Raw genomic sequence first — 23,037 nt, 5'->3', positions numbered from 1 at the left:
TTACCCCCGCCAATGTACCTGGTGGAGTAGAGTTCTCCGACGATGCACCAACCGATCCTTCTTGAGTGCCTCCCTTTCAGGCGGGAGCCACGGATCTTCGCGAGGTGTCGGGGAACTTGGCGTTCGGTGTTGGGGAATCGACGGCCCTTCTTGAGTGCCCTCCCTTTAAGGCAGGAGTCACGGGTCGTTGAACATCCGACAGTGAACAGGGTGAACTATGGCCGGGAAGTGGCAGCTTCGTTCCTAGCGGTGCTCGTCGACGACAGAGCGTTGGCGTCCTGCAAGGAAGAGGCGTGCGGGGCACTTCGGTGACAATAGTTCTGGACGGCAAAGAGATGATGAAGAACTGTGGCCCAGCAAGGGCGTCGAGTCGTCGGCGTCTCTGCGGTCTGTAGGTGGCGAGAAACCCACCGGTGGATGCTCCTCGGTGCGTCGACGGTCGAGCCTTCTCCAGCGGGAGGCAAGCGGGTGGCGATGCAGACGAAAGCGTCCGATGATCAATGGAAGTTCTTAGGCAAACGGGAGCACGGCGGCTCCGGTCGGCGATGGCGGTCGTCGACAGTGACAGACAACAGTCCGGGTGCTTCTCCTTGGAGTTCCGAAGCAGTCCCCGTATCGGGTCGGCAGCCAGTCGAAGGTCTGTCGACCAGGGAGCGTTGGCAAAGATCAGCTGTGCACGATGGTCCCTCGTAGCTTGGGAAGAGGCCGCCTTACCAGGTCCTCTCTGGGTCAGTGCTTGGAGGCACAGCAGCTTTAAGATTGTGAAGGAGAGCAGCAGCAATTCTTCTCGTCCAGCAGGGCTTCAAGGTCAAGCGTCAGTTAATCCAGTTACTCATCGTAGTGGACTTCAGGTTCTGAACACGATTCCTAGCAGTGAGAGGTCCCCAGATATACTGTTGATCTCCCATTCATTCCGCTGGGTCACACTCAAGCATCCAATCATGACTACGGGCATTCATGCAGGCAGGCAGCCAATCAGGCACACGAGGTATTCAGGCCATTCACTTCTCTCCAGACACTCACAACAAGTTATGTGTATTGGGACAAGTACCGAGCCATTCAACACTCCAAGCTGCATTCATACCGGTTTCGGGCAGGGTTGTCTCAGTCATTGTGTCAACCATCAGATACTAGACACCCACAACACAGAATGCATATTCGTCACACACTCTATTCACCCAGGTCCCACCCACAGGAGGTACCCACAACATACATCACCGGGAAGGCTCCAGCTAGTCTGACTGGGCCTTCACAACAACACCATATATGGCACTTCCATCCAACAGCCAGTCAGGGGGAAGGGACAGAGTCAGGGCTTCCCAGGACTTTGGGAAAACAAGGTAATGGGTAATAGAAAGCAAGAGGCCACCGGGGCCATCTTGTTTTCCATCAGGGATCAACTGATCCCAATGGCAGGGCCGGGGTATCCCATAATGGAGGATACTCCGCGCACCTGTCAAATTCAGCATGGAGCTGCCACCAGCCCATACCCTGCTCTGTGGGCCACCCACAGGTGCCCAAAAACATACACTAGGGGCACAGGGTTGTACCCCCACCCATGGGTGCCATAAGGGTATCCCACGGGTCTGTTCACCAAACCAAAAGAAAGAGAGCTGCACCGCCAGGAGTCCCACATGAACTCCTGCGCGGAAAACACGACAGAACACACGATGAAAAGCAGTAAAGGACAAGGATACGGAGGCCCTGTCCCTCCAATGCATTTCCAGCATCACAAAGTTAGAGGAGCGGTTAAACATCTTAGAGCTATGGAGGATGTATGAAAAAGGCGGGAAGGCCCATAATATTAAAGGAAGGGTACAGGAATTCCTTCTGCGCTGCCCCCATATGGGTGCAGTCATTTATTGCCTGCAGAAGGGTATACAGACCCTGAGTTCAAACCTCCATTTTCTCCAGTGGCCACTCCAGTGCTATGCGAGACGGACACAGGTAACACCTCCATCAGCTAAAATTCCTAGAAAATGGGATATTGAGGAAAGTGGTAGGATAATTCCTTCAATTGTTAGGGATGGAGAAAGTTTTAAAATGGAGAACAGAAAGGGAATAACTCCCCAGACTACTAGATTGGCAGAGAGATTAAGGGTGGAGGAACGATAGAGAGTGAGGTCAGCAGCTAGAAGAGTAGATTAAAGGTTGAGAATTAGGGAGAAAGTGGATACTATGCCTTTTACCGCTTTGATTTTTACCGCTACGATAGAGGATAGGCTGCGAATGGTAGTAGAGACACAAGAGCAGAACAAATTGGAAAAAGTGCTGGGGCCGATGGAAGAAGAGGTAGTGCTGTTATGGTGGAAGAGGAAAGAAGAGCGGGAAGAAGTGAATACGCAGCCAAAGGATGTAGAGGAAGGGGGTTGGAGGCATGGACATGTTCTTGTTAGGTTGGATACGTCAAATATCAATGAGGTCAATGTAGACCTGGAGAACAGAAGTATTGCTATGGGTATAGGGTTCGAGCATGGAGAATGGGAGCCGATACCGTACAGTAGGGATGATTACGCTTCCCTGTCTGTAGAAGTGTCAGGGAAAGTGATGACAGGAGCAGGAGACGAAGGGGAATGGGAATTGGATGTCGATCAGGGAGGCAAGGTGTTGCAGCCCCACCTGCTGCTCCAGTAGCAGCGACAGAGAGTGTTCCATGGAATCGTAGGACATGCCTTGGTACTTCCATGGATGTAGTAAGTAACAAGGGAGAGATGGGGGAAGCCCCAGTAAAAGCTACTCACTTTCTGTTGCTCCAGATGGGTCTGGGAAAGACGTATCATGTCCGATGGTCACAAATGAACCACAAAAATTTGATGAAGACACTCTCTTCACTCACTGCAGGGGCAGGGAAGTGGATTTATGCATTAGAGAAACACACTGCCGGTGTCATGTTGGTCATTGGGGATATCAAAAGCACATTCACTGCTCTAATGGGAGAACGGTCAGATGAGCTTTGGAGGAGAGCAGGGGTATCCGGGAGTTCAGTTGGATACAAATGCCCATGATAGCGCAGCTCTTAATATTTGCAGGCAGCTGGTATGGGGGGCCCTGCGGATTATGTATACCGATACACCGCACATAAATTCTATTTTAGCTAAAACTATGAAGTTGGATGATAATCCTGCTACCCACATCCAGTTAAGAATGTGTCAATTTCTTACCACATGCTTAAGAAGGGACTTCCCAAGGAAGTCCAGCGCAATCTAGATAAAGTCGTTGGGATGGACGCCAAGAGTTGGCCGGAACAGGCACACATTGTGTATTTTTATAAAATGAGGCAAGAGAAGGAAAGGAGTATAAAACAAGCGCAAAAGGCAGATGCCAAGCTTATTTGAAAAGGTTAGCAAAAATCTGTTTGGAAGGGGCCATGATTACCAGCTCCATGGAGGTACAGCAGGGACAATTGGGACAGAAGGGACATGGTGAATCGGGTATGACACAAGGTTGGATCGATGGGTATGCTGCTGTCCAAGGCAAATGAGAGGGTTTCTGAGGGGTGGAGAAGGATTTTCACAAGGAATTGGGTCATTTGGCAGGTTAGGTGGAATGGGACCCCGGTTTAACGGGTCAATAGGAAATAACTATGGAGGGTAGTATGGGATTCAGTGTTGGTCGTGCAGAAGGATGGGACACATGTCACAAGATTGTCAGAGCAGATCACAGTATTTTGATGTAGGAGCTCAGCCAATGCAATCCCCGACCATGCCATATACCTCAGGTCCTGTGCAATTACAGCAGGTGCATGTTGACCAGAATCCAGTGACTGGGGCTGCACAGACCTATGTGATTCAACCAACAATGCCAGCACAGGCACTGGTTCAGACATGGGAGAAAAATCTTTTACCCCAAGCAACGGTAACTCATTACACTGGAGCAAGTGTGTTTGGAAGGGATCTCTGATGTGTCCAGTCTGTCCATTAACACCAATCCAGAAGAGAGACCCCGGATAGTTGTGCAGGTAGGTGACCAAACGTTTTCATTCATGGTCGATACAGGGGCTACAAAATCTTGCATCAAGGTAGGTGAGTTCCCCATGTCAGGTAAAACAATGGACAGACAGGGATTCTCTGGGGTTATCCTGTTGGTTCCTTATACTGAAGATCTACGTATTAAGGTAGGTACACATAATGTATCTGCTCCTTTGTTGTATTGCACAGATACCCTGGCAAATCTATTGGGCAGAGATCTCCTAAACAAGCTCCATATGTTGATTACTTTCACCGAAGAAGGTATAGTATGCTCTACTCTAGGTTTGAATCCTGTAAGAGAAGCTGCATATTTGCATGCATACTGTAGTGACAGCATGATCAGGGGGGTACCTGTACATTCAACTTTGTTCCTTTATGGGGTAATGATTTTGTTGAGTTGGGTCTGTAAGGAACTCATGGTGGCAACGGTAAAGATCGACACAAGTGATCACAGTTCAATGGTGTTTATTGAACAATACATGCAGGGTGGAAAAACGCCTACCCTAAACCTAAATCTAAGATGGGAACAACTTTCGAGCATTAAATTAAAAATAAGGCAGTCCTAGAGGCGTTGTGTCAAAATAAAAGTCCTACACCAAAAAAAACTATTGCCAAATCCTTACAACTAATTACAGAAAGAGTGCGGGATAGAGTTTTCAATAATGAAAGAAGTGTTCACAAATAATAATCAGGATGTGATTGCCAGGGTCTCACATCCCCACATTTTGAGCACAACACAAAGTGGATCCCCTCAGCACACCACACGCTCGAGTTTTCCCAGCATAAGCCGACAGTTCCATACCAACTATCAGGTTCCTCGATGGTTAAGTCTCTTTTCAATGAAACGTGGCCTGATGTATCCAACAAACAAACACAAAGTTCTGTTTCACGTATACATTGGGTGATGGCTTCACACCTGTGTCCCCCTCATCCGGGCACTGACCCTTCACAAATCGTATTTATCAAATCAACTAAACAGTGCCTTTTCCAATTAACTTTGGGTGATAACTTTTCATCACTGGATCACCCTCTTTCGGGCTCAGACCCTTTTCAGACGGCAGCCTCGCTCCTTCGGGTTCACTGTGGCTTTTCTTACTTTCATGAGTCTTACTGTCTTTTCAAACAATTCTTCAGGCTTCTCCCCTTTTTGTCAGCTTCCCTCTGCCGGGTTCACTCTGGCCAACTTTTACAACACACTGTTAATGCGCTCATTTCACCAAGCAGAATTTATTCCCCTTAGCTTCGCACTCATCTGTCGGTCAAAGACTTTCGATGGCACACAGGATTTTACAAGACCTCTGTATGACCACTTTGACCTTTTTTTTTGCGTCTTCCCAACTTCTGGTTACAGTAGTTTCTACCATCAGTAATCGGGCAGAGTTTCCTGCCAGAGCACCCACGTGGTGCCGGACTCCTTTGTTGCTGGTTTTCCCCCTATTTCATCAATCATTTCTTTTAAACCTCTTCAAAGTTCAAATTAGCCATTGACTACTTTTCATTTAACAGTTCAGTTTCTTAGTGACTATCCCTCGACTCACTGGCTGTAATGAACCGCTCAGCTTTCTTTCTCTTTCGAGTCAAGGTTGGTAACACGAAGACCAGCCTCTCTCCCGGCTTGGTTATCAGCGGAGGCCGTAGACATCTGCTGCAACACATGCTGGCTATTGTTTGCAGTCTTATGATTCCTTCTGTGAAGTATTCACGGGCCTTGGTCGAAAAGGGCAAGGCTGCTGCTCTCCTTGTCACCCCCTCTGTATGCGCTGTCTTTCTCGTTATGTGCTCTTGTGCTTCACCTTTTATCCCCTTGGGGAAGGGAAAGGGCCATCAGGTGTGTGTGATTCTGGTCAATTGCCTGACTTTGCCTGAGCCTTGTATTAGGACACGTCAGGTAAACGGCTCTAGTGTAAGTCTGTTGTCTTTCATGTTGTGCAAAAGTGTTCGTGTGGGAAAAGGGGGTGCAGTGTTTTGGAATATCATATGTGGTAGGGTGGGGAAAAGGTGTTGAAAGAAGGGGGATACCGCGTCTCACCTGTCGGTGCCACACTGCTGCTACCCAAGGACCCCCCCCCCCATCCAGGTAATCCTCCATCACTGGTCCACCCTAAAGAACTGGATCCAATAGCGAGGGCCGTGTCCTGGCCACCTGGATGACATATCCCCAGGGACTAGCTAGGGAGATACGTTCAGGTTTGTAACAGGTCTTGGGAAGTAGAGACCAGACATGGCGGGTGGCAATGGATTTCTTGTTTCGGCCTGTTGTGCCGCTGGAGGTAACACCAAGCACCATTGTTACGATTCTCCTAGAGGCAGTCATTATTAAGAACAACAGGGTGGTTCTCCCAGGCAACTACGAGGAGGGCAGAGAGTGGCGCACAATTCTGTGCATCGATCCAACCTTATTGCTAAGGGAAGTGTCTGACAGGCAATTATTCGAAGACACTGCAGACACAGAAGGCTTTTGAGATTGGGGTGCCTTGCCAGATAGCGATACAGAAAAGGGAAGTACCACAGTCCACATTGAAAGGAGGATTTTGGAAAAGTGCCGGACCATTTATGCACCAGCAATCCTCATGATGTGGGGCTGCTAAAGAGTGTTGGAGCAGTACGAATAAAATTGAAACCTGTTGTGATATTACCACGAGCTAAGCAGTACCCCATGTCTAGAGAAGCGGATGAGGGAATTTATGAGACCATTACGGCGTTGTTGAAACAAGCCGTGATACAACCTTCTGTGTCCCCATGTAACACAGTGATGACAGCGGTCCTGACCCCGCAAACATCGCTAGGCCAGAAAACTTTAGCATACTACAGCAGATTCCTAGACCAAATGATGCAGGGACAGTTCCCTTGTGAGCAAGCTTTAGCAGCAGTGGCTTTTGCAATTCAAAGGTCTTAAACCATTACCATGGTTGCCCAGTGATATTGTGCGTGGAGCAGGCAGTCTTTGTGATCTTGGAAAAGTCCAAGTCGACTTTGACAGCACAAAGAGTTTCTGGGCATGAGGTTATCTTATCAAATGCATTGATCCATCCTGTACGGTGTAACCTAGTCAATCCTGTAACATTTGTAGCCGAGCCAGTGAAACCTGATAACATTGTCTACGATTATGCAACATATGAGGAAGAAGAGGAAGAGAGGACAAGTGTTAAGGAGAATGCTTTGGAGGGAGGTCAGGTACTTTTTGTTGATGGATCCTCGACAATCAATCGGGCCACTGGTGAGAGGTATACTGGTGTGGCTATTTTGGGCCTCGTGGATGGGGAATACCAGGTCAGACTGAAGAAACGGTTGCCTTTTCATTGCTCCCCATAAACAGCGGAACTAGTGGCACTTATTGTTACGCTCACCTGGTATCCACGGGGATGCCACTCAGCCCGGGTTGGTTGCCGGAATCTTCTCCCCAGTTTCCCTGGATGTCGTCTACGGAGGATGTTCAGCCTGAAAAACACAGGAGGTTCAAGACAGGCCAACTGAGGTAAGTATCCTCCCACGACCCCTTTTGGCTTCAGCCCCTCTGGGCCCTCTCCTCACCTTGTTGTGGAATTAGGTGTGCTCTCCATCCTGCCTTCCTAGCAGGGGTGCGTTGTCTTCAGTGGGCGTGGGCGACCAAGTTACTTCACTGGCGCGTGCCCGTTCAATGTCTCTAAGGTAGGTCTTATTGCAGCAGTTCTGTAGAGCGCTGTTATCCTTGCATGCCTTTCTTTTGGCTAATGATGTCTTCCTTTCTCCCTAGGTGTGCAGAGCTTCAGAGTGGCGAACTGGTCAAGTTGGGCCTCGCCGATAAATGATGGTGCGTGATGGACGATGTAATGCGGTAAGTAAGCGCTATGCACGGCGCTGCTTTGTCTGGCCTTTGCTAACCTGTGTTCTTTCTTTCTTACAGGTCGCGGTGCTTCTCCAGTGTGTGTGGAACTCCGGAGTGATGCCGGCCGGGAGGCGACCAGCCAGGTAAGCTTCTTGTGCTGTTCGTAGTTTAGCAATGCCAGAATATGCCTTTTCTAATATTGTTTTCTCCTTTTCTCTTTCAGGTCTTTTCGATCCGGAAGGTATGCAGTGTCCAGAAGAAGCCGTTCACTGGAGCTGGGTGCTGATGTCAGGATGGAGATTGCAGGTAAGATGCTGCTAACAATGTCCCTTTTGTCTCCTCTGCAGGTTTTCTTCTCCGAGGCTCGTGCGTATCACAGGACACGGTGAGCGTCACGTAGAAGTCTGCAAAGTAACGCGAAGCTTGCTTTGTTGCTTGGGTGTGGTTTAAATAGCCTTAACAAAGTAGTCCAGGTAAAGTAGTCCCAGGCCACCACACCCAAAACACTATACTGCTTAGCTTGGTTCCTGGTTCTTCTGTTCGGTCCAGGCTTGGTTGGAAAGTTCCGATGAAACTCCTTGATCAGATGTGGTGCATGGATGTTCTCGCTGGGCTCCCAGGATCTATCTTGAGGTCCATACCCCCAATCGACTAGATTGTATAATTTGGACCTAGTGTACTTAAGAGTCCAGGATTTCCTTGACTTCGAATTCTGGTTCTCTGTCAACAATTATGGGTTTTGGTGGTGTCATAACCCGTGTACCGGGTTGCACCGGTTTCAAGAGTGAGACATGGAATACCGGGTGGATTTGCATATTAGGTGGTAATTCCAGTTTGACGGCTACTGGGTTGAAGATTGCCTTGATGGAATAGGGTCCCAAATTTCAAGGACCAAAAGTCTGGGTTCCCTTGATGGGTACATATCTTGCTGCTAATCAAACCTTGTCTCCTACTTGATACTCAGGAGCCCTTCTTAGGTGTTGATCGGCAAATTTCTTTTGTCTGTCCTTGGCGTGAGTGAGATGTTCTTTTTAGCCTTTTTAAAGGCCTGAGAGATGGTTGCGTGAAGAGTCTTCACTGCTGGCATTTCCAAGCTGACTGGAAGGTCTAGTTCGGAAGTACGTGGGTGTCTGCCATAAAGGGTGTAAAAAGGCATTTGTCCCATGCTGGAATGAAAGGAATTGTTATAAGTATAGTCTGCTATCCATAGTAAGTCCTTACAATTCCTTTACACGTGGTGCAGCATGCACCATAAGTATTGCTCGAGAGTGTGATTGGTTCTCTCTGTTTGGCCGTCTGTTTTGGGATGGTGACTGGTGGATAGTCGGATGTTGATTTGTGCCATTGAACAACATTTCTTCCAGAAGTTGGACACAAACTGGCTGCCTCGATCAGAGACCAGAACTGATGGGAAGCCATGTAGTTTAACAATACCTTCTAGGAACACTTTCGCTAAACTGGATGCATCTGGGAGACCCTTGAGAGGGATAAAGTGTGCCATCTTCGAGAACAAGTCGACGACTGCTAGAATGGTGTTGAACCCTTGACTGGGAGGCAGGTCGGTGATGAAGTCGAGGGAAAGGGTGTGTTCCAGGAGGAATGTCCAATGGTTGCAGGAGACCAACTGGTTTCTGTTTTTGCGATTTGTTTTGTGCGCATACACCGCAGGACTGGATATACAGGAGGATGTCCTTACGCCAGGTAGGCCACCAAAAGTTCTGTTTCACCTTGGCTAGGGTTTTGGCGATTCCAGGGTGACCTTCTATCAGTGAATCATGATAACCTGAAATGATTTGTTGTTGTAGTTCCCTCTTGGGCAATTATAGACGGTCTCTAAAAAGGGCAATTGGCCGTTGATGAGTATTGTTCTCCCTGAGTATGCCATGCAAGTAAGGTGTCGGAATTTATTGCCCGTTGGATTTCGTTTTGGAGTTTGGTTTGCATCAAGGCTGCCATGAGACCTAAGAGTTTGTCTTCAGGAATAATGGGTACTGGATCTGGGGTTGTATACACCTTTTCATCAATGCCCATATGGGATAAGGCATTAGCCTTCCCATTCTGGACTCCTGGTCGAAACGTGATCACAATCATACTCAGCGAAGAAAAGGGCCCACCGTAGTTGGCGCGAGGACTGGGCCTTTGCTGTTTTTAGATGTTGCAGGTTTCTGTGGTCCGTGATTACCGTAATGGTGTGTCTGGCCCCCAGGAGATAGTGTCGCCATGCCTTAAAAGCGGATTTAATGGCCAGGAGTTCTTTGTCGGTGATGGCATAGTTGATCTCTGGAGGTGAGAACTTTCTCGACCAGAAGGCCACAGGATGTAACTGACCGGTTGCAGGGTCTCTCTGTGAAAGTACAGACCCCATTGCCATACTGGAAGCATCAGTTTCTACGACGTAAGGGAGGTCTGGATGGGGGTGTCGCAGGATCGGAGCGTAACTGAACCTTTGTTTGAGTTCTTGAAAAGCTTTTTCCGCCTCTTCGGTCCAAACAAACTTCTTGTTGTTTTTTTGTAATAGTACTGTGATCGGGTGTACTATCTGATGCCTCCTGGAGTGAGGATAAAACCAAAGAATTCTTCTTCGGTGACGTGAAAAAAGCATTTCTCGAGCTTTGCGTAGAAGCGATGTTGACGGAGCTTGGCGAGAACAGAGCGAATGTGATTGACATGGTCTTGCTTCGAGGCCGAGTACACTAAGATGTCATCTATGTAAACCAAGGCGCAAACATTGATTAATTCCCTCAGGACATCATTCACGAAATATTCGAATGCCGCAGGAGCGTTGATTAGCCCAAAGGGCATGACTTGGTATTCATACAAGCCATATTTGGTACGGAAGGCAGTTTTCCACTCATCTCTGCTTCTGACTTGTACCAAGTGGTACGCTCCTCGAAGGTCCAACTTGGTATAAATCTGGGCATCTTTGACTTGGTCTAGCATTTCAGGGATAAGTGGCAAGGGGTAATGGTTTTTCACGGTGATCTGGTTCAATGCGCAGTAGTCGATGCAGGTCCTCAAGTCCCCTTCTTTCTTTGGTACGAAGCACAAAGGACTGACTGCCGGGGACTTAGACGGGTGGATAAATCAGTTTGCCAGGTACTGGTCTAGATAGGATTTTAGGTGGAGGTTTTCTGGTTCTGTGTGTGCATAGATTCTGCCGCAAGGGATTTGTGCACCTGGAATGAGGTCGATCTGGCAGTCATAGGGCCTGTGCGGCGGTAATGTGTTTGCTTGGTCTTTTTGGAACACATCCTGGAAATCATGGTATTCACTTGGTAGGGTATTAGTTACTCCCAGTGTTGACGCTGCCGTTCTGGGAGTAGTAGGGGCACAGAAGCTGGGTCTCTGCTCTTGGTAATAGCAGGCAGGGGAGCAATCGCCGGGGAAGGTTAATTTCCGTGCACGCCAGTCTATCAGAGGATTGTGAGCAACTAACCATGGCATCCATAATATTAGCCGGAACTCAGGTGCCAACGAAATGGACTCCCGGTGCCCCTCCTGGCACAGCAAGGTTACCCCGGGTGTACACTGGATTACTGGTCCGGAAGTGATTTCTGTCCCATCCACGGTGGTTACCTTGTCCATGGTCGGCTTGGAAATAAAGGAACCCCCATCTCTGCTGCCAGTTCTTAATCGATGTAATTCCCAACTGCTCTACTATCTATGTATGCCTCAACGGCATGCATCCTAGACGATCGTTGGTGGTTAATTAAGATCACTGGTATTGCAAAGTGCGAGGTCAATGGCTCTTTCTTCTTACTCGACAAGCTGACCTCTACATTTGCCGACTCCTTAACCTCATCCTTCTCTGTGGCCCCGACTGTTCTCCTTGGAGGTTTCACTGGGCAGTCCTTAAGGAAATGTCCTGTTTTTCCACAGTACATAGTTGTTGTTGTCTTCTTTTATCTCGCTCTTGTTTTGTTAATGGGGGTCGTATCCCTCCAATTTGCATGGGTTCTACAATGTTTTCTGGCACACGTGATACATTGTCCCTTGGTCGAACATACACGGCCCGAGTGTCCGTCCTAGACCGATCTGCTTTTCGATCCTGCAATTGGTGATCTAGTTGCACAACCAAATTGATGAATTCGTTACAGTCTCTGGGTGTGTCAACGACCTGGGCTAGAACGTCCTTCAATTCACTGCGTAGGCCCCGGTGAAATAATATGGTTCTTTTGTTTTCAGGCCACCTGGCTTCAGCAACCAGTCTATTGAAGGTGGCAATGTACATTAACAAGTCTTGATTCCCCTGTCGGAGTGACAAGAGTTTGTTGTCTACTGCTTGTTCTTGGGTATGGCGAGCAAAACGTTTTTCCATTTCCCTCTGGAACCCCCCAAAGTCATGTAACAAAGGATCATGATGGGTTAACAGTGGCACCGACCAGTCCGCTGCGCTACCACTCAGGTATGATAAAACAAAAGCTACCCGAGCTTGATCGTTTGGAAATGCCCCAGGCCTACAAAGAAAGTGAAGGCGACACTGATTCATGAATGTCGCATACCTCCTTGGGTCGCCTGAGAACCGTTCTGGTGGTGCTAGGGGAACTGTTATGGGTAGCTTAATTTGTACTGGAGTGGGAGTGGATGATAAGGTGGGGTCGTGTGCCAATGGGTTGTATCCGGGCAGAGGAGTCTGTCCTGCCTGTGATTGTAAGAACTGCCTACTGATCTCTTCAGTGTGATCCTTGGTTACTACTAGGTGCCTTCGGAGGGCATTAGTCTCTTGCCTGGCAGAGTGAACCTCGGCACGTAGTTGTCCTAACAATTGAGCCAATTGGTCGATTTCGGATGTCTCCATGGTGCCCGGGTGGATTAGTTATGGAAGCTTCACGTTCTGTTACGCTCACCTGGTATCCACGGGGACGCCACTCAGCCCGGGTTGGTTGACCGAATCTTCTCCCCAGTTTCCCTGGATATCCTCTACGGAGGATGTTCAGCCTGAAAACACAGGAGGGATGTGTTCAAGACTGGCCAACTGAGGTAAGTATCCTACCAGCACCCCTTTTGGCTTCAGCCCCTCTGGGCCCTCTCCTCGACTTGTTGTGGAATTAGGCGTGCTCTCCGTCCGTCCTGCCTTCGTAGCAGGGGCGCGTTGTCTTCAGTGGGCGTGGGCGACCAAGTTACTTCACTGGCCCGTGCCCATTCAATGTCTCTAGGGTAGGTCTTATTGCAGCAGTTCTGTATAGCGCTGTTATCCTTGCATGCCTTTCTTTTGGTTAATAATCTCTTTCTTTCTCCCTAGGTGTGCGTAGCTTCAGCGTGGCGAACTGGTCAAATTGAGCCTCGCCGATAAATGATGGTGCGTGATGGGCGCTGTAATGCGGTAAGTAAGCGCTATGCGCGGCGCTCCTTTGTCTGGCCTTTGCTAACCTGTGTTCTTTCTTTCTTAAATGTTGCGGTGCTTCTCCACCGTGTGTGGAACTCTGGAGCGATGCCGACCGGGAGGCGATCAGCCAGGTAAGCTTCTTGCCAGAATATGCCTTTTCTAATATTGTTTTCTCCTTTTCTCTTTCAGCTCTTTTCAATCCGGAAGCCATTCACTGGAGCTGGGAGTGGATGACAGGATGGAGATTGCAGGTAAGATGCTGCTAACGATGTCTCATCTGCAGGTTCTCTTCTCCGAGGCTCGTGGGTATCACAGGACACGGTGAGCGTCACGTTGCAGTCTGCAAAGTAATGCAAAGCGTGATTTGTTGCTTGGATGTGGTTTAAATAGCCTCAACAAATTAAGAGACCTTTTATTACTTAAGAGACTTGGGCATAGGAGACCCTGTTGCTTGTAATAGAACTGTGTACTCTTGCCGAACAAGCCCAAGAGTGTGCTATGCTCGAGTGAACTGCCTTGTCCCGTGCTGAAAATGTGGGGAAGGGAGGCCAACGGCTGAACACCCTGACTTATCATTTTGTGAACACTTCTTTCTTTTTCATGAACCGTACCCAACACTATTTGTAATTTAGCAGTAAGGATTGGCAATAGGTTTTTTAGTATAGGTCATTTTTATGTTGACAAGACTCCAATAGGACTGCATTCTTTATTATTTGATGGTCGTAGCTTGCTCCCATGTTAGATTTAGGTTTAGATAGGCATTTATCACACTCTTGATAAAGTTCAATAATCAGTCTTGATCTGTGGTCACTTGTGTCTGTCTTACTTTGATAGCATGCCTTTATTAAATAGGCCAGCTGGGACTTGTAATGAATTACGTTTGTATGTGAATGTTTAACTGTGTGATGATATCATGACCTGCCATTGACAAATCCTAAAAAGAGGTGTGTTGTATACATGAGCTGAAGATGGTGGTTAAGATAACTGCAACCAATGAGAATGGGAGAATTGGAGAAAGATTGGATTTCATTTGTATAAGTATTGTCCAATCATGTGCGGGGGGTGGGTTGTAATAAAATATTTGGGAGTGTTTTAACTGTTGCAAAAATGTATATAATGTGTCCCCTTAAGTGGTTCGGAGAGAGTTAGGTTTGTTTGACTCTACAGCGTCATCTAGCCCCTCCCCGGATGATTGTACAATAAACTTGCTTTACGTAAAAACGTGCACTCACTTCTTAAGTGGTGGGCCTGCCTTGGGTTAAGATGATTAGAGACCCATCCCCACATTTGGTGACCATGAAGGGATGCCAGGCTATCAGAGACTTTAGGGGTCCCCTGTCGGCACATATCATCTGGGGCGCTTCTCTGCGGGGACCATTCTTCCGTGCATGTAAAAGAGAGGTTTACGGCCACCATATTGGTTAAAGGCCTGTCTGTTCCCCAAAGGCGTGATACTGTGGTCCAACTGTTCAGGGTGAAATGAAGGAGCTACTTATAAAAAGAGGAAACCCGGTATATTACTGACTAAAAAGAGTTAGCAGTGTATACTCTGTCTATATCCGGGAGGATAGTACTCAGTATATAAGAAGACAAAGCTACAGTACAGATGCTAGAGATACAAAACATAAATACTCCAAGTGATTCGAAGGTGAATATCAAATTTTAATAATGATGAATCATAATGGTTAAAACATACAATTAAATAGAGTGGTCCACAGTACAATACTTTAACATCCGATATATAAAACAACAACAAGGAATACGTGGCAAGCTTGAATAGCCAGTTAAAACAGTGTTTCAGAAAGAACAAACACAACGGGTACTTGTAAAACAATTAGTATAGTACCCAACTTTGTTAGAATAAATGTGTCATAGATTTAAACTCTATTTACAGTCCAGAGAATTGTCTCTTGACATGTTTCTGTTCCTCAGAGCATTAGTATGGAACATTCATCAGGAGGGAGAATTTTAACAACGTAGCCTAGTTACAATCAGAGTAATAATAATAACAACGAAAGTTTCATAGCATCTGTGAAATAAAAACAACATAAAACAAAGGGTCAGTTTATGAAAAGCTAGATGCTTTGACATGTTTAAATGTATAAACAAAGGCACCATATGAAGGAGAATAATTATCTAGAATGGTGCTGGTGGGGGCTCTCTACTGACAGTAGTAGACGACAAAGTCGGTCCTACAAAAGATAGAAGTATCTCTTAAGCAAAATGGATAGCTTAGAAAGAAGCATAGATGGGCTCACAACATCCCATCAGAATAGAAAGACCAGTACGAAGAAATTCGGCTAGGCCGTGCCGTAATCGACAAAAATAATAGGCACAACTCGCCTTCAAATGGAGTCCGCAAGTGAGGGATAAAGGAAAGCCTGCAGTGATGGCTTAGGACATGCAAATGCCCCGGTGTTAACCCGGAGGTTCGTGAGATTTATATCAGAGCCAGTTACAGAGAAGCACTGTGTGGCGGTACTATAGAATAGGTGCAGCCATGAAGAGAGAAAGAAATGAGAAAATATGTTGGGGGTGCACACCGCAACAATCGGGAGTGCGTGGGTGTTAGTGGATGTCCCTTAATTCTAATCACACCGCGATGAGTGTCCCCGTGGTGACCGCGGACGGAGGGGGATGATAACCTTATAAATATGCCAACTAAGGACAGTCCGTAAATCGGGCTGGCTGCAGGAAAATAATCCCTTAGTTCAAGGGGCACCACTTAGAAATGCTTCGGGTTCACGTGTGTGCTCATTTGATAGGTAAAGCAAGAGAGGAAATAGGAGAAAGAGGTTTGTTTCTTTGATTTAAGGGGTTTGGGTAAGGGTAGAATCAGAGTGTGTGTGTGTTGAGTTAGCTGAGCATACAGGGATTGAAAGAGTGAGTGCTTTTTGTACAAATGTTCACTTGCTTCTTAAGTGGTGGGCCTGCCTTGGGTTAGGGTGATTAGGGGGCAATCTCCACAGGGCCACCACATTAGAGTGAATGGAGAACCCAGAGATGCCTCCACGCTACAGGAAGATTCAATTTGATGAAGTAGCTGAAACACATACTTGAGCAGGCCAAGCAGTGGCTATGTGGCCCCTTCCAAGGTTATTGCTGAAAAGGGAGGTTTGGGCCGCTCTAATGAAGAATAGAAGATAATAATTCTCAAGCGCAAGGCATATTTCTCTTAGATTAAGTAAAGAACAAGCAACCTTCGAATGCTAGGTAACGGCTAATTAAAAGCTTAAAATAGCTTGAAGAGTAACTCGACTAGGTCCCTAAAGGCCGAGGAGAGTAGCACTCTTATTAATAGGAAGCAAATTCATGTTAAAAGCTGAGCAGAATAATTCAAAATGTGGTCTCCTCACACATGACTCACAACTAGAGAACAGTGTCCATTCATTAGAGCCAGACATAGACCTGCCTCAACTCCCTAAAGGTTCTCAGAACATAGATGCCGTACCAGGACAAGTTCAGAGCTAGAAGTCCTGGCTCGAGGCCTAGGAAATCAGGCATGGTGTCTTACAGTGAAAGAAGCAGTTCCTTGTTATCTCTCCCACTACCACTATTTTAGCTTATGCGCTGATGACCTGCCAAAGGATGGTGAAGCCAGTGCCAAACAATCATCGCTCTCCAATAATGCTGTCTTGCAACTGTTGCAGGAGCCTATACATTGGGTCTCATTACGGGTCCGGTGGTAACCCTGCTAGTGCTACCGGCGGGTTGCTGCCAGACCCGTAATCATTTATTGGTGCCTGACTTCCCGGTGCCACCAGGCTATTACAAGTCCGGTGGCCGGGAAGTCAGGTGCTGGTACATTTGTTAATCCCCATTCCCTTAAAATCCTATGCGACTCTATGAGAGTGGGAACATGGGCGCACAGACACCGGTGCCGGTGCTCCCATGACAAGTCTGCCTAACGTGGCCGCTGCTCCCGTTAGAGTCAGACCTGTCGGGCACAGTGGCCCCGGCAGGCAGACTTGTAGTTTCCCGGTCCGGAAACAAGGGTGCCAGTGAGATTTGCCAGCCTGTATGTTCCACTTGTGACTGGGACTTTCCAGCCATCCATACAAAATGTGCGCTACAAAGCTACATTGATTACCTGCCACAATAGATATTCCTTCTAATCCATTTACACACTCCAGGGCAGGGGTGTACACCTTGTGGTTCTCCTGATGGCTTGGACATCAACTCCCATGATCCCTCACCATTGACTGTGCTGGCCAGGCTGGTTGTAGTCCAAAATATCTGGAGAGCCAAAGGTTGCAGACCCCTGCTTTAGGGCAAGCTTTCCTCCTCTGATCAGTGAGATAGACTAGGAAGAATTTGCTGGACTTACACAAATACTTCCTGGTTTTGGCAGCACGAATCAGGGACATCATTTGAGGATCTCAAAATCTTCACAGGTGGAGCAGAAGGGGGCGGGCAAAGCAGGGCCATGATTGGCTGAAATGCCACTGGTTGACATTAAAGCCAATCTGAGTGGCAAAGCATTCTGGAACACTGGGTATTGAGGCCAGTCAGGGCGTGATGAATGTTTGATTGTCTAAAATACTAAGGGCGCTGAGGGTGGGGAGAAATATGCAGATTCCTTGCAGTGGGCGGATTCATGCAGAAGGCAGATTTTGCACCCCGACCATGTTCCTATCTGCACTAGCAAAAGCGAGATATTCACTAGGGATACATGCTGGTTACCAGGCTTCTTCTTTGGTACCTCCAATGGGGGCCCTTGCAACTTATGGGCCAGAGGTTGCATGGCAATGACAAAAGGCAAGTAGAGAGGAACAGGCAGTGGGAATATTCCATGTTTGTTATGTTATGTTATTTTGCATTTATATAGCGCCTTATGTACCATTGGTATGGTCTGAAGGTGCTGGTAGGTTGAACGCCCTTGGGAACCGAAGTTCAAGTCAGTAGAGAGAGTAGGGAGAGTCAAAGGTGCGTGTGAGCACCGGATATGTGTGCAGCTGGTGTGGCATTCGTGTAAAGCTGCTTCTTAGTGGTAGGTGTGGTGGTTTAGAGATCAATAGTATGTGTTCGTTCTGGCAGGATTTATCCAGACCGATTGTGGCTGTGGTAGGCCTGAGGAGAACGCCTGGCTGGGGGGGGGGTGTAACCAGCAGTGTTTAGTTAGTGATGGAGAGTATGCGGCAGATGTTGGTATGAGAACAGCTTTACCGAATGGTGTCATAGTATCTCTGTGTTCTAGTTGAATGGTGCTGTAAAGAAGAGAATAAGCATGGTGATGTGATATGATGCATTACATGCTCTTTCAAACGTTCCATGCACTCCAAACCATTCCATGTAAGTCGCCATTCCATGCAATTCTATGCGCTCCAATCTGTTTCATGCACTCCAGTCCGCTCCACGCAATCCAGTCTGCGCCACGCACTCCAGTCCGTTCCACGCACTCCAGTAGGTACCACGCACTCCAATCCATGCCACGCACTCCAATCCGCTCCACGCACTTGAACCTGTTCCATGCATTCGAATCATTTCTATGTATTCTGATCCATTCATTGTATTTCTAAGTTGTTTTATGCACTCCATCTACTTATTTCACCTTTACCATCCACATACTACCCCGTACCATTCGCGTATTACACATATTTGTCCCTTTACTTGTCCCCTGCAGCCTCCTTTTGGCTCCTCTTGGCTACTGGGCGAGAAAGGGGAGAGCCAGGATGTGTGAACTGATGATGCAGTGAGTGATTTCGGAAGGAAACACTGGGAACGCCCATGTGCAGGCACTAGAGAAACTATCCACGGGTAGGGCCACGTGGTGAACAGTACAGCCACACTGTGTGCTTATTTGCCTCCAGCCAGGTATGGAGTGGCCAATGGTGCACACAAATGCGTCCCATGCTCTTTACTTCCTCTTTGACCACCCGTAATGACCTAGCCTACCACATCGGTAACATTGTCTCTCTCCCGTGTCCCTTAGCTGCTATACACTCACCTCTTGCCTTCTTCATCTTGTTCTCGTGGTTGCAAACCTTTGAACGATTCTTTGTCCTTTGCCATTGTCTTCTTTTCTGTCCCTTTCCTTATGACATTTAATTGCTGGACTCTTCTTGAGTGAGTTCCTTCTTTTTTTCTTTAATCTCCTTTGAACACAATTGGGTGTGTTCAATTTACTTTGCTATTGCCATTGTCTCTTATAGAGACGGTTCGCCACACATCCACAATCTCTCCTGCACAATAGAATTCTTTGTGTGCATGAAGATTAGGTCCCTTATAAATTCTTCTGTGGTGGTCCCGGTGTCAAACCGACCTTGTCAGGGCTAAGGGTTCAGGAGCAGAAACATATTCCTCCATTTTTTCTCCTTCACGTTGTGCTCTAGAATAAAAATTAAACTGGTTTATCGCCACATTCGTATCAGGGGAGTACTACTTGCCTAATTGTCTAATGGTTCTCTCGTGGTCGTCCATATCTCCTGCTTCTTCTTCTGTCAGTGCTGGTAGATCCCTATACTTGCGCCGTCCTTCAGGGTGGTGCATGGAGTAATAGGGAACTCGTTTTCTCTGTAGTTAGCCCTTTGTGGTCTTTTGTCTTGACGTAATTTTTCCAATATTCTTTCCATTTACACCATGGAATGGACGGTTGTCCCGGATGTGGAAAGAAATTTGCTGGAGGATGTATAGCAATAGACTGCATTTTAATTCCTTATTGAATCTTTCCTCGAAATAATTTTTGTGTGTGCTCCCTTTCTTTTATAAACTGACCCTTGTTCCATATTCTTCCCTCTCCTCTCATTACTTCCTTCTTTACTTCTCTTTATTTATTGTGTCCTGTTAATCTTTGTTCCACATGTACTCTTTTCTCTCCTTAATGTTATTTTTACTGAAGCAATGGAACTCGCACGTTCCTCCCAACGGTGGGCCTTGGTTATGCTTGTTGTCGGGTAAATGTGTGTGTACAGCACCGTCTGTGCGTGTTTTCGTCCTCACGCTGGTCGTGCTGGCTGATCCCTTTTTTTAAGGCACTCTCGATGGGGTGCAATGCATTGGGCGCTCGCGGCAGAAAGCTTTATGGCACCTTAATCCTCTGCAAGATCATCCGTCTCAGTGGAGTAACTTTGCTGAAAATGTTGGGAGGGGCATGACAACTGAAAGCCACTGTCCTGATGCCATTTAATTTTCTTGTGTGGTCAGTGTGACGGTCAGTTGCAATGTCTGCTAGTATGTTATCATTGTCTGAGACCCTCCTATTGTCTCAGTTTATGTTTCTCTGGTCAGTCAGAGACCAATGTCCTGCTGTCATTGTATTTTCTTTCGTGGTCAATCTGAGTGCCCGTCCTGTTGTCAGCTAGTATGTTATCATGGTTTGAGACCTTCCTACTGTCTCAGTGTATCTTTCTGTGGTCAGTCAGAGGCCACTGTCCCGCTTCAGCGTCTCTCCTGTCTGCGGGAATGTGTCTCGGGTACAGACACTGCCACTCCCTTTCTTCGTTTCGCTTCTGTGTCTTGCTCGCCACTTCCTGGATTCCCAGCCAGAGTTGGGAAGTCTTCTCCACGGTTCTCGCATGTCTTCTTGCTCGCCTGTGCACCTGACAGCTTGGTTTCCACGGCAGTGACTAGCTGGTCAGATCTCTCTGTTGCTTTCAGCTGTTCCATCTTTGAACTCCCGCTTCAAGGCTTTAGGTAACGCTCCTGTGTGCATGTAGTGCACCGTTGTTCTTTGATCAGCATTTCACATGTGAATCTGTTTGGATGACATTTGTTTGTGTGGCATTTTGACACATACTGTTTCCACCTGTCTTGGGAACTGAATTTTGAAAGCCCTCCTAGTGGACTTTCCACGCTGAGTTTGCACTCATTGGAACACCTGACTCCATCTGATAGAGGAAATCCTCCTTATTGTTATTTTTACTGTGCTGGGGTTGAACACATAGTTTTATGTGTTTACACAGTGTGGGGAGAAGTATTGTTTCCTTTGTTCTGTCAACAAGGTGAGAAGCAGAGAGAAAAAGCACTCTCATTCACGGAGCAAGTACTCTGTTGTAAACTACAATTCCCAGCAAACCGACCATCGTCTTAAGGAAACGTCAGGCGCTTCAGCGCCGGCGCTTCCGTGACAAGATGGTCTGCATCGGTCATATATTACACTCCTGTGTTCCCCCCATCAGGTAATGCTCCTGTGTGCTTGTAGTGCACTGTTTTTCTTTGATCAGTATTTCATGTGTGAATCGGTTTTGGATGACATTTGTTTGTGTTTGTGCAACATTTTGACACACACTGTTTCCAACTGTCTTGGGAACTGAATTTTGAAAGCCCTCTACTGTACTTTCCGTGCCGAGTTTGCACTCATTACAACACCTGACTCCGTCTGCTAGAGGAAAGCCTCATTATTATTTTTATGGTGCTGGGGTTGAACACATAGTTTTATGTTTTTACCCAGTGTGGGTAGAAGTATTGTTTACTTTGGTCTGTCAACAAGGTGTAAAACAGAGAGACAAAGTCCCAGCAAACCGACCGTCGCCTTAAGGAAACATCAGGCGCTTCAGTGCCATAGCTTCCGCGACAAGCTGGTCTGCGTCGGTCTTATATTCCACTCCTGTGCTGTGTTCTTTTTTGTAAAACATATTTTTATTTGTTTCTTATTGTACAATACAAAAGTATTTATCGAACTATCAACTCCCCCTCTCCCCCGCCCACCTACGCTCACCAGAAATCTAGTCCATCAATTAGGTGATGTGTGTTCTTTTAGATTCCCAAAATGTCCAATATCCTGATCTTGTGATGGTACCATTGCACCATATAGTCACTTTGTAGGTAGTACAGTACTAACCTCCAGTCTCTTTTAAATCCATCTTGGTCTCCCTGGATTCTATATGTTACCCATTCCAAAGATACAAAGTCCCAAACTTTCTGTAGCCAATCTTGAAGTGTTCGTGGTGCTTGCTGTTTCCATCATTCCATCGTTGCGCTATCAGCAACCATGCTGCTATTAATAGGATCATAAATCCCCTTTTCTGTGTTTTTGTAGGTGTTTTCGACCCCAGTTCCCACATCCCACACATCCAAATCTTGTCCCCCATCAGCCCCACTCCATGGAACATCCCTTGCATTTGGCTTTTCACCCCCACCCAGATTGGCTGTACTACTGGGTATTTCCTCTAGATGTGTGTCCAGTCCCCCACTGCCTTGCATCCCCTCCAACATTGATCTGATGCCAGAGATAACATTGTTGGAGGATTGTAATCCACATTTCCCTCACCTGAATGGAACGAGTTTGTTTTGAGATGTCTCCACACATGTACTTCCACTGTTTCTTTGGAATTGTCTCGCCTAGGGATTTTCCCCATTTCTTCATGTAGTTCCATTGAATAAGCTTTCTTGATCATTCAGGTTTAAAACTAAACTCTTTGACCCAGTTTGGGTGGTTATATATTTTTCGAATGGTGTCAGCTGCCTCGTAGCTGCTCCCTTAGTAGTTGGGGTAGTCAGCCAATGTTTCAATTGATTGTATTTGAACTAGTCTTTCTCCGTCAGACTTAGTTCCTGAACACAGTCCTCAAAAGTCCTATGAGTTTGTCCCTGGTGCATATCTCGTATCTTTTGATAGCCTACTCTTTCTCAATTCTTAATTCCATCCCTGGCCGAAATTCCAGATTCCCGAACATCGGGTAGAATAGGGATGGTTTCACTGTGAGCACCCCTTGTTCAATTGCTGAATCCCATAATTCCACAGCTACCCCTATTATTTTGCTAATCTTAGCATTAGGGTGTCTATTTTGTTTATTTAGCCACATGAGCCCTGAGAGGGATGATCCCGCTACCGCTATCTTGTTGTGCCCATATTTTATGTAAACCTTCAGCCAACCATTCTTTCATTACCCGTATCTAAGCTGCCTCATAATATTTATAGAAATGTGGGAGGGCACGGCCCCCTTGTTATTTGGAGCTGTTAGTGTGGGCATTGCTACTCTGGGGGTCCTTTCTTCCAG

The sequence above is a fragment of the Ambystoma mexicanum genome, chromosome 1p, assembly GCF_040938575.1.
Source record: "Ambystoma mexicanum isolate Mex_15411 chromosome 1p, UKY_AmexF1_1, whole genome shotgun sequence".
Lineage (NCBI taxonomy): Eukaryota > Metazoa > Chordata > Amphibia > Caudata > Ambystomatidae > Ambystoma > Ambystoma mexicanum.
This window is presented reverse-complemented; position numbering follows the sequence as displayed.